Raw genomic sequence first — 13,958 nt, 5'->3', positions numbered from 1 at the left:
TCTGTATACAATGTGGCCCTGCGATTTGCGGCATGTGCGCTACCTCTTGTATTCCTAGTCCTAAGTCCCGTTCTAAGACAATTCGAGACGAGCAAATGATGCTATATGAAATGATAGATGGTATCATGAATATTGATGTTTCCTGATGGAAACGTAGGGCACAAGGAGGGAATGTGGAAAAGTAAATTTTGCCATGTTGTATGTGCCTACGTGTTCCCCATGTTATGTTATATGTGCATGATCGATATGCATGTATTCCCCTCTGATCGATTAAAGACGCAATTACAGTTGTGTCCATCTCTAATATGCCAGTTTTCAGTTCTCGTGAATACAACGAATATCAGGCCTATGTAAACCTACGTTGCCACGTTTTACAGTGTACACGTTAATTTATTGAATTATCCCCATTTCTAGGCCTCAAAAGGGCCCGGACTCAGATTCAGCTCCTGTTTCCTGAACCCTCTCCGAGGAGCGATACAGCCCCCACCTGTATCCCTGACCCTTAGCTTACTTTCATGCCTCGCAGTGCCCGGCTCGGCCTGGCTCTGCCTCACAGTCTGCCAAGAGTATGTTATGATTCTAGTTATCAGTCCAGCCCTCCTTCTCTGCATTCCTAAGCTACTGAATCGCATCAATAGTTCCCGTCATGGTCTAGCCTTTATGTCTCCATGTAAGAGAAATACTGTATTAATATTCATAGAATATTCCTCGCACACGCACTACATGTAGAATAATGCATGCACCAGTCTTAATGTCTGTTAGCCTTTACCCTGATAACTTTTGGATTCTATCAACATGTACTCTAAACACTAGATACTAGATATGCCTGGGTACATGTCGCTCTGACAATCCAGACTTTAGTCTCCTCTTCTAGCGCAGAAGTCATAGCCCCCCAGTTCTCCCTAGTAACACGTCACTGTCAGTTTGCGCGCACCACTAGGTTAGAGGTCCCAGCTGCTCAGGTAGCCCCCTCCATGTTTCCGCCCCGTTTATGACATATTCTGTTACGTTTGTATCACATGTCTATGTATACGCCCTGTACACGCCTTCTTGTTACATCATGTTGCCCTTATCTTTCGCGACTGCTACGAACCCCGCCTACTGCTACACCTACTGTATTGAATGAAATGTATTCTGTTTAACTATATATATTGTGCACGGATATTAAAGTTAGCTAGCCAATTCCCAGATCCTGCCCGACAGCTGTCGGGCCCTGCCACCCTATTCCCGTACAGGCTGTCCTGTTCCTGTTCTTTATGCTTGATTAAAGCCTGTCAACTTCAGCTACCTCGTATCTTGACTCTTATTTATTGAGCTACCTGTTTATTGATTATAGTCAAAAATAGATCCGGTAATAATTTATTTATTTACCACAAACTGATAAGCATTGGGGAGGATTAGTCGCACCCACATAATGGCCATACAGGGGCAAGAAACCCTCTACGCCAGGCACCTGCACCAGTTCTCATCTACCTGGAGCGGGGCAGAGGGAGTACTGAAAGCTCCAAATACTTGTACAAAACTGGACAGTTGCACCACAGCAGTTATCAGCCTTTTTAGAAATTTAGCGCAGTTTCACCAGACACAGGCCAGATACCCATGTAAGAGGGGGTGTGAAGAAAGAAAAAGTTGTGTTTGATTGATACCCTGATGACATTGCATACAAAAGAACGGGGCAGGAATGTGGTAGCAGAATACCCCAGTAAATTTCCCGGGCACCCGCACCAAACCCTCCGGCAAAGACAACTCACCTGCATCCAGGCCCAGCTTTAGGCATGGCGCAATGGGCCCAGGTCCAGGGCGCCAATTTTCAGTGGGGTACCCTGAGCTTTCATAGAAACCGCCTTTTAATCATTCTTTTTCTTTTGAAGTTGCCAACGGTACTCCTTTCTCCTCAGGCGCTGAATAATATATCTTGTTCCCCTCCCATAGACTCTGTCCCTTTCACCCTCCTTCGTCCTCATGTCCCCTCCCAGGGTCTCTCAATTCTAAATTAGCATTTGGATAGGCTATTCAGGTGAGGGGGAGGAGGAGGAGATAACCTTACCTGTTTACACAAAAAAACTCCACTGACACAGGAGAAGATGTGGCGTTATGGTCAGGCCTGCCGACTTTGGAACTAGAGAACCAGGTTCAAGTCTCAGGGTTGGTTCAACATCCTGTGATTCTGGACAAAGCACTAAAGCCATATTAATGACAAAAAGGCACAGCACAGTAAGTCATCTTGTTGCGTTGCGTCACTGGGAAAGGTCAGGAATGCACTGCATTGCCTGATCACTTACCAGTAACCTTCGTTACTCAGAATCCTGGTCTTCCTGTTCCATTCCTGAGCCTTAGAAAACCTGAAACCCGAGGTATTGGGTAAAGAACCTAGCCTAAAAACAGAGAAGGGATTTTCACTCAGTTGAGTTAGAAAATCAGCAAGAAAGAAAAATTCCTTTCTTGAGTCCCTTCACTCACCAGGGTTACCCCATAGTGACATGCTTCATCACAGGGGCCATCTCAGTTCTCTACAAACTGATGCATGCTGCGACTTGCGATATTTACGTAGGAGCACTTTTGTGAAGACTATGTGTAGTGCAAACGTGTAGTGTAGTGGACTAAGGTGGGTTACAAATACCTTGCTAGTGGGCGAAATATTTTCTTGTTGCTCCTAGTTTGGTATGTCTAAAAATGGGGTAAGATACAAGAAAACCTAGCTATAATGGGTTAGGAATCCTTATCATATGTCAACCTGTTTCGAGCATTCCCCAGGGCTCTTTGTCAGGACTACACAGGGACCAGCCCTGTGTACGCCACTCCAAATCAGCCTGATTTAGGCAATCTAGAAAAAAAAATGAAAACGCTGCACCTAATAAGCATGCATAAATACATACATATGATCAAGATTCTGTCATGTGGTGTTTATATGGTAGCAAAATTGTGCCCCATGGACTGAGGGGATGAGGTTCTCGTAATCCTAAATTTGGCGGGAGAGCTCCTCGCAGTATGTTTCCTAGTTGGTTCCCCTCCAGACCGCATCCTGAGCCTGTCACTCCCTCCGTTTGTGTGATTGATGTCTGTTTCTTTTTTCTTCAGTTTTCTTTGGTATTCTCAGGAAGTGTGTATGACGCGCTTCCCCCTTTAGGCATGCCGGGCAAGGTAGGTGGCGCCAAATTGAGGGAAGCAAATTTGCTTTGCTAGGAAAAAGGCTTCTGTAGAGCAGACAAACTGCTCCTTGGTGAGGAATGGGATGGGAAGACGGCCAAGGCGATTTGCGCTGTGTTACATGACTCGAGATTTATGAAGTCATACAGGGGCCATGCAAGGTGGCTTTGTGTGAGTTCATAAATCTAATTTTTCATTTGTGTTGCTCCCCACCAAGTTGCATGGTGGAAGAGCGACACAAAAGGGCTCATAAATATGCCCCTTAATCTCCCAGTGCATACAAAAGTGAATGGTCGAGTTTGCTCTGTATCAAGGTACAAACAAAAAACATCAGCAAGAAGAATAAGGAAGTGCAGACCACCTACCATTGACAGTCACTACTTACCAGCCAGCGTCGGATTGGTAACGCGGGCATTCGGGTATGCCTGAGGGGCCGGCGTCCGAGTTCTGCTGTGGGCTGCTTTTTTGAGCAGTCTGGGTGGGGGGGCATTTGGGCGCTGTCTCTATTATTGAATACTGGCAGCGGCCCAGTGGGTGTCTGAGTGGCCTCTTTAGAGGCAGATGAGCGCTCATTACCTCCGTTTATCAACGGGCACAGGTATCACTCCCTTTGCCTCATTGGTCAGCCCATTAATGGGTGCACATACTGAGCGGGGGCAGGGGTGCCTGAGTAGAAGTGGCCTCACTTGTTTCACGAGTGTAAACTAACGAGTTCATCCCCCCCCCCCCCCACCAAAAGTTTTTTGATAAGATTACGCCAAAGCAGTAATTTGAGGTGTGATTATGCAAATGTGGGCCGATTTTTTTTTGTTGCGTGCCGGGCCGATTTTCAATCCCAATCCAACCCTGTTACCAGCCCGTTGGTAACAAGACGTACAAAAAGCTGCGCACCAGGAGCTGCCATGGTGCAAAGCTTCCCGGCTTCCTCAAGCTGTTTTAAGATCGGATAACTCTCCCCTGGCCCTGTGCTACATGACTGATTTCCTCCGCTGCATTGTTCTGATACTTTACACGAGCACAAAAGGCAGCCCTGTAGGTGGAAAGCAGTAGCGAGAGATCGACGAGAGAGCTCGGCCATACCCAGCACAGAAAAAAGGACAATGGAACTAAATAGTAACTGGGCCTCAATTAACTGCTCCACCTATGCACTGGTTTCAGGCATCTTTTCAAAGCAAAAGTGTGCGCTGTGGTAAAACTGGGCCATGGCCTCACTTGAACACAATGGTGGCCACTTCCACTGAGCCAAACACCAACCCCTGTGTAATACAGCACTTAGCAAAGGGGACAAAATACCTTGGGGAGGGAGGAGAGGAAATGGGATGAGGAGCACACATTTAATTTCTCCCGGGGCTCGATCGGAGCAAAGGCCAACCCTGTCTGCAGCAGGTCACAAGGCGCGCTTCACCTCACGCAGCACTTGAGCTTGACATGAATTAACATATTTCTCCTCCGATCCGACGAGCGTCATGTTCCACAGATTCTCGTTCATTCAACCGCCCATTGTGCTACAGTAAGGACGTTTTAATCGTGGCTATAGAAATCTGAGGATACGAAGTCCATTTTGGGGGCCTGGAGGGCAGAGTCTGTCTGACTGGAGATGCTGCACTGAGTATATGCGGAGCTCCGGGCCCTTGTCCTACCTGTGCTTGTCGGTTGCTGCTCCTCCTGCCCCTCTCGCCACCTCCTGGCAACCGCCCTGATAGGGAGGTTTCGCTAGGCTCTGAAAAAACGCTGTCATTTTACAGAGACGTTTTAAGGCATGAGCAAAGCGGGCTATCGCCGGGGGCCCCGGATAGAGCCAGCTTAGTTCTGCAGAGAACCTTGCCCTGATGACCCTTAATAGGTCTTCAACAGATTGTTTTAAATACCGTTTTCTTTAATGTATTAGGTGATGCATGAGAGTCTATTGCATACAGACAGTTTTCAGAGAAATGTTGTGTTTATGTTTCATGAAACAGCCATAAATAAAGTTTCTTTAAGATCAAAACAGGACTTTACTTATGAGAAATGGGTGGGTGGAGCAGCAATTATTTTTCGTTATATTTGTGAGCTGCAGCTGTGTTACAATATGTCACCATCCCTGAATATTAGATGTAAATATATTTAAAATGTGGACGCCTGTGCCGGTGCACTGTCAGTGAGCTGGCCAAGTAGGACAGGAAAGAGATGGAACAGGTTAATACATTCCAAGCTGCTTCAAACAGGGCCCCTCTAAAATACTTTTGGCCCGGGGCCCCAAGATCCTTAGGATGTTCGTGGGCATCTAAACAACAAGACCTGCAGCTAACCTCACTGGGCCTTGGTGGTGTCTGTGGACTGGATATTCCCACATCTCACCAGCTCTCAAAGCTCCCGGCGGTCTTGAGAATTACTTTAAAACGAATCGACATGATTCTCAAATCAGGTGGAAGAGGGTGGTGGTCACAGCAAACCTTATCACCTGCACAGAGAGCTGGTCAGAAGCTCAGATCTAGCAAAGCAAATCTGTTTGTTCAAAACAGATTAACTCAAAGAATACACAGAAGGTAAGCACCCAGAATCCTTAGCGTCAATTTTGGAACTGGCTATACCTGGACTCTAGAAATCAACTAAATGTGTCATTATTTGTCATGATTTAAAAGAGATCTGAAAACAATCCTTTTCAAAGAGGCTTCCTCACCCTACTAAATGTCACAGAACAACCTCGCTCACAAGAGAGGACAAGGGGGTTCCCCCCTGCCCCCCCAACCAAGATACTGATGACTTCCTACTGTTGTCTCAGTGGGTGGAATGACCGAAGACGGAATGCAAGGCATTGGAAAGATCGAGCACCACGAATGGGCCTTAGTATTACAAGGAAGCCACTATAATGAAAACCAGTTAAATAAATAAATACAGTCCCTCACATGAACAAGAGAGTAAAATAATCTAACAGTGTGTTAGATGCATTGGCTGATGTCAGGTCTCCATCACCATAGGATTTAAATCACCTCAGAGAGCAGCTGTTGTGGTGTCTGTGGGGCTAGACAATTGTCTATCACAGGGATTTAACCTCAGACTGACAAGGGGCTGTCTACGGGGTACCCACTAATCTGAGAATACCTTGCAGTCCTAGGTATGAGCCAGAGAGTTCCCTGAAATCGCTCAGATGGAGTGAATCTGACATAGGTTCCAGATGGCTGTGTGACAGAGGCCAGGGAGATCCCCGTGACATCTCTAAAACGGAGAGAAGATTAATGTGCAATCATACATAAACCACAGAGGGCTGTGTGACATCTCTCAGACAGAGAGAAGATTAAGGTGCAATCTTACCAAAGTCACAGCGAACTCCCTGACATCATCAGACAGAAAGAAGATTAAGCCACAATCTTACATAGGTTGCAGACATCTATCAGAAAGAAGAGTGAGGTGCACTCTAACATAGGCCACAGGGATCCTTGTGAAATCTCTAAAACGGATAGAAAATTAAGGTGCAATCATGCATAAGCCAACGTGAGCTCCCTGACATCACCAGACAGAAAGAAGAGTAGGGCACATATATATGTATGGGTGTGACAGCCATGAAAGGGTGTCAGGAAAATAGACACGCAACCTACTCAAATTGGATATCAAGTCTTTACGTGTGGTTATATACAAAACGCATGGTAATTGCTCAATATGAATCATTGGCTCAGTTGGAGTTATTTCAAAACCAAACCTAAAAGGTGACTAGAATCCTTTCAAAAGTAGCCCTCCTATAAATGCAGTCTGGGGCACAACACAAATCATTACCTCAGAAGGAGCGAATGTCCGTCCTACCATTGCAAGATGCATCAGTTTGTGCTCTTCAGTGATGTTTGCATCGAATGCCTTATTTATACCTTTATTTCTCCCACGTGGGAACCATTTCGAAGAGCTTTGTTACACCCTAATTCCCAGTCTAACCTGGTCGGTTAATTAGGACATGTTTATGCAAGAGTGATGGGAACAGAGAAATAAAGTTGCAATTTATTTTACTGATTTAAACCTTTGTGAGGTTGCATCATGCTAAGAATTATTGTTGCTTTCATTGCAACCTATGACATTTCGAGCACCATCTAGAGCCATCCTTAGGTGAGAAAGGTCAAAATAGCATTATAGTTAGGTGGAAATTTCAGTGACAACGTAACGTTTTAAACAAAAACAACTCTGAAATTCACCAGTTATAGTTATCTCTTGTAACTATAAATTGTGTCCAAAAGTAACTTCAAATCGCTCCCCCGCCATGCAATCTTGTCATCATTGATTTAATTTCAGATGTTACAGTGATATCAATGGTGCCATAGAGCATGTCATGAGTGATGTTATATGTAAGATAATTAGCAGTGCATGGCGACAGTGTGGGTTATATTCACCTTAGGGCACAAGTTTTAGTTACTTTCCAAAACTATAACCGGTAAATTTCTGGGGGGGTTTTTGTTTAAAATGTTACAACGTTACTGAATATTTTGTTTTTTTCCAGTGAATTTCTAGAGTTTTTTATATATATTATCAGTGAATATATATATACATATATATACATATACACGAAACTCCACCACGCCACTTCCAATCCCCACTCGGATCAGCGAAGCGATAACCAGGAGACGGACCACTGGATCAGGTTACAGGTTCTTTATTTCAGTTCAGCTGGTAAAAGTGCACATACATATATATACACACACACATAGATATTTAGATATATATATATATTCACTGATAAAAACAAAGGTTACAGGGACGTTATAGTTAGGAAATACAATTTAAAAGGCTTTAGAAATTCACTAAAAAAAGAACGATTACAGAGACAATATAGTTAGGAAATAGAATGTTTTTTAAACTTAGAAATTCAATTAAAAAATCAAAGGTTACAGGGATATTATAGTTTGGCTCCGATTTCACTCGCACAAAACCAGTGAAATTCTGCAGGTATAGTTACATGAACTAACTATAACAAACACCCACACAATGCACTACTTTAGACCTCAGATCTTACAGCACTCGTGACATGGTCAGCGACATCACTTAAGACATGTCAAATGACTTCACTGATGACATCTCAATTGACATCACTGATGATATCACTTGTAACATCATCCATTGATTGTGAGTGTTTTCTAAAATTTACTGAGTGTTAAACATATATACTAAGTGCCTCTATGGGTGAGTGAGTGGGTGTGTAACGGTTATAGAAGAGCTATTGGGTATGTGACAGACTGTATACATCAGTGAGTGGGTATGAGAGTTATTGTATGGGTGAGCAAGTGGGTGTGTCAGTGGATGTATGAGTAAGTGAGTTGCTGTATGAGTATCTGTATGGGTGACTGAGCTGGTACATACGTGTCTATATGGGTTAGTGGCATGGTACATGAGTGGCTGTATGGGTGCACTAATGGGTGTGTAAGTGGGTGTATGAGTGAGTGTGTGAGGGGCAGTATAGGTGGGTGAGTGAACGGGTGTGTGAGTGGATGTATGGGTGAGTAAGTGAGTGTGTGATAGGTTTTATGGGAGAGAATGTGCTTCTCAGTGACTGTATAGGTGAGTGAGTACATGCGTTTTGTGTATGTATGAGTGAGGGTGTGTGAGTAACTGAATGGGTGAGTAAGTGGCTGTGTAAGTGACTATATGGGTGAGTAAGAATCTGTATGGTTGACTAATTCACTGTGTGAGTGGCTGTATGGGTGTATGAGTGGGTATGCAAATGTCTGTATGTTTGTATAACTAGATGTGTGAGTGGATTATTGTTCAGTGAGTAGGTGCATGAGTGGCTGTATCTGTGAGTTAGTGGTTGTGTTAGTGGCTGTAAGGTTGAGTTGATATGTGAGTGGCTCTATGGATCAGTGAGTAGGTGTGTGAGTGTTGGGATGGGTCTGTGAATGGGTATGTTAATGGTTGTTTGAGAGTGGGCTTATAAGAGATGTATGGGGGTGTAAGTGGGAGTTTGCGTGGTTCTGTGGATGATGTCATCAGTGATGTCATTTGAGATGTCATCAGTAATGTCACTGACCATGTCATGAGTGATGTAATATGTGAGGTCATAAGCAGTGCATTACGTGGGCGTAAGTTATAGTTAGCTCAGCTAACTATGACTGCTGAATTTATCTGGTTTTGTATGAGTGAAATGTGAGCCTAACTATAATGTCCCTGTGACCTTTGGCTTTTTTCAGTGAATTTCTAAGATTTTTAAATTCTGTTTCCTAACTATGCAGTCCCTGTAACCTTTGGTATTTTTGGTGAATTTCTAAGGTTTGTTTAATTCTATTTCCTAACTCTAATGTCCCTGTAACCTTTGTTTTTTGGTGCATTTCTAAGGTTTATTAATTCTATTTTCTAACTAGTGGAGAAAGGGGACAGGGCCTCACACAAGCTCTCAGCAAGCCCACTGTGTGGGACTTACTGGAAGTAACAGTAGTGGTTCTTGTTCCACATGGACCATCGACATCAAGACAGAATTGATCCCCCATCCAAGATTTCACCAGGAAGTATGTTTGCAGAGTGGTCGAGAAAGGAGCTAGGTCTTCCACAAGGTCTCAGCAATCCTGCTGTGTGGGGATTACTGGAGGTAACAGGAGGGGTGCTTGGTGCCCTAGGACCTTAAGCATTCAAAGGGACGTTCCCCCCAATCAGTAATGTGCAAGGGGGTGCATTTGCAAAACAGTGGAGAAAGGGGGCCGGGCCTCTGACGAGCTTTCAGCAATCTCGCTGTTTGAGTCTTACTAGAGGTAACAGGGGGTTCTTGGACACTAAGGACCCTCACCATCTAAGGGGATTTCATCCCCCACCTCACCATCTAAGGGGATTTCATCCCCCAACCAGAAGTGTGCCAGAGGCACGTTTGTAGAGTTTTGGAGAAAGGGGGTGGTGTCTCCCCAAGCTCTTAGCAATCCCACTATGTGGGACTTACTGGAGGTAACAGGAGGGGATTTCGGCCCCCAAGGACCTTCAGCATGAAAGGTGACTTAATTCCCCAACCAGTCGCACACCAGGAGGTGGGTTTGAAGAGTGGTGGAGAAAGGGGGAGGGGCCTCCCATGAGCTGTCAGCATTCCCACTGTGTGGGACTTACTGGAGTTAACAGGAGAGGTTCTTCACCCCCAAGAACTCTCAGCATCCAAGGGGACTTCATCCCCTAGGGCGCAGCCTTTTAAATATACATTTCTTATTAGAGGAGGAGGTCCGCACAACCCCCCTCTGTTGGCCAATTTCTGTCCCGGGGCCCCATCCCACCGTTCCTATCCATTATACTATAGGGAGGGGGCCACACACCCTGTCTGTCAGAGCAATGTTTTCTTCTATTTCCCTGCACGCATAATTGCATGCAGGGAAACAGATGAAAACACTGCTTTCTGTAAGCTGAAGCTGTTTGACAGATCCAGCTTGCAGAAAGCGGAGTTATGTTTGCTTTTGCTTGATGGGAGCTGTCTGCTCCCACCAAGCAAAAGCAAACAGCTACCTGCTGAGGGTGTCGTAAATTGACAGCAATGGGTTAGCATTTAGCTGAAGCCATCTTGTATTATTTATCTTATCCGCTTTGTGAAAGCCATTTTGTATTTCTGGCAGCCATTTTGTTTGCCATGTGCTTTGTCCTACCTTTCTGTTAACTGCTCTTGTAGTCTGCCTAGAAACAAACTATATTTAGCATCTTCCACTTTCGCACATGCACAGAAGGGCCTAGCTAGTAGAATGCACCTGCTTCTCTAGTATAACTGTCAGGCTATTTTTGCTGCTGTAAGGAGAAGTAACTCTCCTCCCACTTTGTTGAGCAAGCAGATCTTGTATGTCCATCTTAGTCATTTTGCATGCTTACAAGTATGTAACCCTAAGCATATATAAAGCCTCTGTTTTCTGTACTCCTCAGACTGCCTCATTCAGTTGCTAAGGCTTCTGTGTGACGTAGTCTCACTCATTTGAGTTTATTAAAGATGCTCTTTTATATTTCAGCTTCTGTGCCAATTTCTTCTTTGTTGGTTTAAAAGGACCAAGTATCAGTGGGACCCCTGTTTCAGGTTTCAATGTTCTTCAAGGGTGGGCACCTCGGGAGGTAGCAGGAAGTGGTCCTGTAGGGTGGTGATCCCCAGGACCATCCATGGCTCCATGAGTGGGTAGCCCAGCCCCCTCCAATGTTTATTTAAGGCCCAGGTGGTGTTGGACCTCGGTGGACCGGGATAGACCCCCTTCATTATTTTTGTTAAGCCCTGGTTAGGTGGCAGTCCAGAGGGCCACTGGGGCAGCTGTTCAGGCCACCCCGCATTTATTTTACATTGTTTGACCCAGGGAGGTAGTGATCTCTGGGTCACAGATGGGCATGCATACATATTATATGGTGCCTCGGGAAGGTAGCGGTACATGGAGATGCAGGGGGGCTGTGTGGGCCCCGTATTTATTTTATAGTGTTTGCCTCTGGGAGGTGACAATCCTCTGGGATATTGGGGGCCAATGTGGGCATACCACATTTATTTTATATTGTTTGCCTCAGGAAGGTGGTGATCCCCGGGTCACGGGCGAGCCCGTGGGTCCACTTGCATACATATTATACAGTATCCAATGGAGGTGGCGGTCCATGGGTCTACAAGGGGGCCCAGAGGGCCCACTCGCATATATATAGTGACCCAGGGATTTGGCGGTCTCCGGCTCTTAAATAAGCACTTGGAGGGGGTCCCTGTGCAGCCCCCTCCTTTTAAAAATAATAAAAACTCACACTCCCCTGGGATTTGCCATGCTTTTTAAAAACAAATAACGATAATCACAAAATTGTTATGAATTTGCAGCAAATAGATTTTGAAAGAATGCTTTTTTGATGTGGCAGGGTACTGGGGGACCCCCAACAGCAAGGTTTGGGGGTCGTGGGTATTCCTACCCTGCCCTATTTCTTTTTTTTTTTACATTTGTTTGGGACTTAGTTGAAGCGGAATCCCAAGACGGCTGACAACACTTCCTGACTGAAGTGTTGGCAGCCAATCAGAGCTCGGTATTTCCCTGCATGAGCACATTATTTTTTACGAAGTCGTTATGGTTACAGATATCACTAACTGTATTTTCTTTAATTTCTCAACAACTACTAGTCAGAGTTACACTAAATAACAAGAAACAAAATCTGTGGACCAAAGGCTAGCATTCTGCCAAATTACATGTCATTCTGGCCAGCGCTCGGGCTGTAGTCATGTTCAAAGGTCTTATTGGAAATAACATGGGAAGCACACTTTTTTTGAGACCCCTTATTCTCAGTCCCCGCTTGACGGATCACCCTGATACTCTCCAGTCACAACAAGACTCACTAAATGTAAAAAATAAAGAAAGGGGGGCAGGGTAGGAATTCCCTGACCCTGAGGACTGGTAGAGAGGACGGCCACCTCCCCAGGGATTTATTTGAAATTAATTTTGGGGCACATAGATCACCCCACTGCCCCGGGGACTACCAACTCCCTGGGAAATTACTTTAAATTAATGCATGGAGGCCACACAAACTTCCCTGCACCACTGGAGACCACCACCTCCTCGGGGCACTTTAAAATATGGATGTGGGCTGGCCCACTAAGCCAGCTTAGCCCTCCTGCACCCCACCTGGAGAAAAGATGACCCTGGAGACAACTACCGCCCCCTACTATGTCCCAGGGAGCACGCCCCAGGACACATGTGTTTGGTGTGGTTGGCCGGAGCTTTACCATTCCCGCCAAGCCACAGCAAATGCTCCGCTACCAGCAAGCAAGAGCTCACAAATGCTCTCACTATCTGGAAGCAGAGCAGATTAGCTTTCAGACACAGGAAACTGCATGTTTAGCAGCTCCCTATTTCTGAAAGCAATGTTGGCTCCCGTAGGAGGCAGGGAGCTAGCAGGGACCGCAGGGGCCTTCAGGCTTCTTCCATGGTCCCAGTGGAGACTTGGCACCCAGTAGAAATGGCCAGGCCCCAGGGAATGGGGTCCCCAGGGCCAAAATCAGCCAGTAGAGGGGGGGGGGCACACAGCCCCCGCATCCTTTTGAAAAGGGGCCAGGCCCTGGGAGATTGGGTCCACAGGGATGATATTGGCCTGGTGAGGGGGGCTGCATGGCCCGCCTCCCAAATATTGAATATATTTAATAAAAGGCCGAAGATGGGGTCCCTGATGGCAACATCGGCCTGGGAAGGATGTGCATGGTCCCCCTCCCCCATTGCAAAACTACCTGACCCTGGGGGATGGGATCCCCGGGGGCAAAATCAGCTCAGGGAAGGGGGGCTACATGGCCTCCCTCCCTCCCCGATTTAAAGATAAAAAGTGGAAAAAATGGCTGACCCAGAAAAGTTGTCACTTGCCCGCCCCCTTTTGCCACCACTCTGCAAAAGCAGTTCCAGGTTGGGGGATGACATCCCTTCGATAGTGAGGGTCCTTGGGGGCCAACAGCCCCTCCTGTTATCTCAGGTAAATCCCTCACAGCTGAATTACTGAAAGGTCATTGGAGGCCACTCAACCTTTCTCCACCACTCTGCAAATGCACCTCCTGCAACACTACTGATTGGGAGTGAACTCCCCCTGGATGCTGGAGGTCCTTGGATGCCATCAACACCTCCTGTTACCTCCAATAAGTCCCACACAACAGGACTTCTGAGAGCTGGTCGAAGGCTCTGCCGTCTTTCTCCACCACTCTGAAAATTCACCTCCTTGCACACTACTGGTTGTAGGATGAAGTCCTCTGTGATTATGAGGGTCCTTGAGGGCCAAGAACCCCTCCTGTTACCTCCAGTAAGTCCCACACAGTGGGATTGCTGATAGCTGGCCAAAGGCCTTTCTCCACCACCCTGCAAACGTGACTACTAGCTAAAAAAAACATTATAGTTAGGCTCACATTGCACTCATACAAA

General features: G+C 45.9%; 1 protein-coding gene across 1 annotated transcript in view; it reads left to right on the top strand.

The window, feature by feature from the left end:
* Positions 1-13,958, top strand: part of LOC144755773 (long-chain fatty acid transport protein 2-like) — a 599,753-nt gene that overhangs the window by 558,887 nt on the left and 26,908 nt on the right. The gene's annotated exons all lie outside the window — the stretch shown is intronic.

This window comes from Lissotriton helveticus, chromosome 5_1 (assembly GCF_964261635.1).
Source record: "Lissotriton helveticus chromosome 5_1, aLisHel1.1, whole genome shotgun sequence".
NCBI classification, from domain to species: Eukaryota; Metazoa; Chordata; class Amphibia; order Caudata; family Salamandridae; genus Lissotriton; species Lissotriton helveticus.
The sequence above is the reverse complement of the archived record's forward strand: the minus strand, read 5'-3'. Positions and strand labels throughout refer to the sequence as shown.